Raw genomic sequence first — 4,574 nt, 5'->3', positions numbered from 1 at the left:
ATGAATTGAGTAAGGAACCTCTGTATTTTGTAATCCTGGAAGAGGAAAGAGCTAGTTCAGGATTGTGAACGTTGTACCTTATACGTATCTTTATGCTAAAATAATCAGTGGGAAAATAATTAAGGTTTCAGTCACCATTGGCAACATTTGTTCTTTTGAAGGGGATTTACGGGGGCTTGTTTTGTTTCACATTAGGTTTAAAGCCTGGACCTTTTGTGGCTGCTTTGGGAATGAAAGAATATAAGATTAACAATCTTGTACAAAACCAAGCAAATGCAATTAAGTATCTAATACATATTGGCTGAGAATTATTCCAGAGCTTAAAATTGAGCTGCTGTTGTACAGTAAAAGCAGAGAAGAGAAGAGACTTGTTTGCCTGTGGTGTTTTGGGGCAGAGCTGAAAGCTTGTTGGACACAAGTTCCCTTGGCACAGGCCTTTGATGTCCATATTTGACTACCAACTAGAACACACGGTCAACATTACTCATTATAATTTTTAAATTACATTTGAATGGCCATTAATAAAATTATGAGAACTTTTTCTTTTTTCTTTTCTCCTGATAAGCTAAAAATAGGGGGATCTACAGGATGGCTAAGCAATTACGTATTCTCTTTTCCCCGGACATTTTCCATTCATTATCAGTTTTACTGTTTTTTTTAAAAATTTCTCTCCTGAATCCTTGCTATCAGTTTTTTGTGGATCTCCTTAAAGCAAAGGTGGCAGTGCTTGTCTTGAAATCTTATCCTGTAAACACGTTGCCTTGGTTAATAAGGTTTAAAGCACTGTCCAAATAGAAAGAATATGAGGGTTGTTTGAGCAAGTAGCTGGGGTTTTGGTTGAGCTGTTTGGCCGTACTCTTGGAAGCTGCCAGCACTGAAGAAATAGTATGGGTCTCACCTTGTTCTATTTCAGTTACATCTTGTACCTAAACCAGACTACAGAAAGGGTAAGATTTGACTGACTGCACTTGTTTGGATTGTACTCAAATCATGCAGCAGAAATACAGCGGCTAAAGAGATTTTTTTTCTAGAGGATTCAACCTGTTTCTAAAATGACTTTTCTTAAATAGCTCCCCCCCGTAAATTCTTACAGGCCTTACATAATGTTTGGGTTTTGTTTTAATCAGGCACTGCTTTGTGGAAAATAAATGAGGTTTTATTTCCCATCATTTTAACTAAAAAAATTAGCTGCACACACCAAAGTCACTGTAAAACGTACTCCACTACAGCTGGGCTATATAAAATAAAAAAAACTGATCACGTCTTTGATGAAAGATGAATGGTTTCTATGTAAGTCTGAGGTCTATAAAGCAACTGGATTAATGCTGTATCCGTGAACAAATGACAAGCTCTATTTTGTAATTTCAGTCTTTTTAGATTCTTGATTATGACATTTCTTGTTCTCTTGAAATGGAAGAAAGTAAATAATTGAGTTTGTGGGTGATGAGCTTGCCAAACACAAGGCACTGAGAAGGCCTGGAAGCTCCTGTAGTGGTTAATGCCTGCCGGGCTCCTTGCCAACATGGTCAAAATATTTTAGCATAAAGTTAGAATCTCCTTGTGTTGTCATTTGCCCACTGCAATCAATTGGCTAGTCATAACCTGGCATTAAGAATTAAAAACAAATCTGTGATACTGCTGCATGTGACCATTATTCATGGGATCTCTGGCTGTAAAACATCACGATGATAAAACATGAAGTCAGCTGGATATGCTGTTTCTAAAACTCATTAATTCTTTTGCCTTGCTGTGCCTCTCAGTGAAACTAAGTATGTAAGAATTTGGTATTCATTTGAGGTACAGCATCCCTAGAGTGCTCTTAAATGCTGTACTATAAGAGAATAAAGCAACTGGCTGTGTTAATTTTAAGTTCCTTTAGAAAGAAAGGAAAATACACTCGTGCTTGGAAAATCAGAAATAACATAGGACTAAACATCACTATCTGATAATGCATACAAAATGTTGCCTCTGCCTCCATCACACACTCCATACCTTTGGTTCTCAGCCTTTTACTAGAGCATGAAATCAGTAGGGTCCTCCACAGAAAGCTTTTTCTGCATAGCTCTGCAGGTGCCAGGGCTATGCAGCGACACACTACGTAGCATATATTTCAACAGGAGCCAAAGCAAACAATGATCACAATTATCTTTACCGTTGTGTATATTTTTAAATGTTACCCTCTAAAGCTCCTTGTGCCAAAGGAGGACAAAAATATTGCCAGAGGGAAACAAAAACAATTGTCTTGGGAAGGAAGCACAATTATTGGATAAGTTTTTTCAGGGAAAAACCAAAGTAATTGTCTTTGTGGCCTTTTTTTTTTTTTTCCATAGCTGATATTCAATAAGCATTTACTGAAAAGTAAAAATCAAAGAACACCAAAGAGAAAGGATAGGTTTTCCTCAAGACATGCAGTGTTTTCTGGAACTAAATGAAGAGACAACTTTTTATTAATAAAGTGCAAAATAAAAAGAACAAAATAACAAGATGGCAGAATAATTTATGTACGGATAAGGTGTGTAAATCATCTATGTATTATGATGTAAAAGGGCAGCAGCTTGAATATTTAAATGTGTATCAGCATTTGAGTTTCTCGCTGTAGTGTAATGCATCTGCATATTGGTCAACATATTCAATATGATGGCAACTTCGTGGAAAAAAAAAAGTGTAATTTTTGTTACTTATTGTGTTTCAGAAAAATAGGCAATCTCTTGGAATTTGATTCTTGCCTCACATTTTTCTATTTAGTTATTATGGCAATTATAGCTAATAGCTTTTTTTCAAACCAAAACTAAATGTTTTAAAATGTTTTAGCCACAGGAGAAGTGCTTTATCGGTTTGATTTGTTCTTAGACCAGTAGGATACTCAGCTGCAACCTTTCTCCTAACACTGAGCACAATATCAGTGTTTTAAAATCATCACTACTCTGCAAATACAACAAATCATACCAGAGAAAGCGGTTTTGCTGATACAGCCATCTGCAATATAGTTTTTCTCAACACAGAACAGTTACTCTTGTCATGAATGGTTCTTCTCTGTGCTGAAGCACGTTGTGTATGTGCATACTCTGTGTATCTGTTAAGCTGCAGTATACGCTTAGAGCTCAGATCACTTTTAATTACTGTTGACATTTTTTTCACCTCGTATCAGTTCAAAGTGACAACCCATTTTCTGTAAGCATTTTGAATTACTTTGCTGCAGTGGCTACCAAAAAAAAAATTTATTGAGAGTTCGTCTGACTGAGTGGGTAGACATACGCACCAAACTCCTTCAATCCATCCTTCCCAAGGATCCTCTGGGAGCAAGATCTCTGTAGACATGAACACAACTGGAGAAACTAGTATCAAAATGATACCTCTCTCTATCTCTGCCACATGGTATTAGTAAAAGGTAGGAAGAAAGCATAAGATTAGAGCCACTGTGGAAACAACCAGTGCAGTGACAATTTCCCATGCAATGGCAATTATGCCTTTCAGCTGAGGCTGTGTTTTCAGCATATGGTATCCATCAGGGATTTCTACTCATCACTGTTGGCTCCAGCAGTTTCTTGGCCTTATCACCTCTTTACCTTAGCTTCTTTCCACACTTGCCTCTCTTACCACCTGTTGTCTTGCTTGGTTCATTTCTCTTCACTTCAGTCCTACCTCTAACTTAGCTGCCATTCCCCCACCCCTTCCCAAACACAAACACCTGGGAAGCCTGCTTGGCTGTGGCTGTCTTCTGTGGTTTATACCCTTTCCCTCCTCATCGGTCCATAATCCCTCCAGCTGAGGCCCTGCTCTGTTTGCCTCAGCACAACATTTAGCACAACTGGGCCTTATTTTGGTGGTCCGAAGTCCTGCTCTTAGAGCTATGACCAAGGAACTGTGGCCAGGGCCCTGGTTTCTCTTACTCTCATAGTGTAAGCCTAAGGACAGCGTGGGCTCCCAGTTGGGCAGCTAACGGAACCGTGACTCCTCTCGTTTCCTCCCCAGACAGCCTGACACACAGCCGTGAGTCCCTGCCAGACTGCACAACCCTCCCCGGCCACCTCCACACTGCCCCAGACCCGCAGTAACGCAGAGCCTCAGGCTATACTGTACTTTCGGTGCCTGGGGGAGGTAAGCCAACCTCCCTCCATGCTGAGGCCTCACCCGCTATGCTAACATCAACTACGTGTGTGCACGCTTAGCCTGCGGGGCAAAGGTAGGAGTGCCTCGCTCCCCGCTGGTGTCACACCTCGGGCTGGATGTGGGCTTCCGAGAGCCAAGGCCGGGCCAGACCGGGCCTGAAGCCGGTGAGGGTCGGCCGCGCTGTGAGGAAGAGCCTCGGCACAGCACCGCCAGCCCGCGCGAGCGTGCGCATGCGTCCGTCCCCAGCGCTGTGCCGCAGCGCGATCGCCCGCCTTGAGGCTCTCTGCGCATGCGCAAGCGTCTTGCCGCGCGTCTGCGGTGGACTCGCGCCTGCGCGGTTCCAGCAGTCAGCCCCCCCTCCAACGGCTGCGGGTGACAACTGCGCAGGCGCAGAGCTCCCCTCCCCGCCCCGCCCCCTTCCGTTTCCAGACTCCCTCGCCTCCGGGCCTCGCGGAGAAGCGGGG

This window comes from Ciconia boyciana, chromosome 12, assembly GCF_034638445.1.
Source record: "Ciconia boyciana chromosome 12, ASM3463844v1, whole genome shotgun sequence".
In the NCBI taxonomy this organism is placed as follows: domain Eukaryota; kingdom Metazoa; phylum Chordata; class Aves; order Ciconiiformes; family Ciconiidae; genus Ciconia; species Ciconia boyciana.
The sequence above is the reverse complement of the archived record's forward strand: the minus strand, read 5'-3'. Positions refer to the sequence as shown.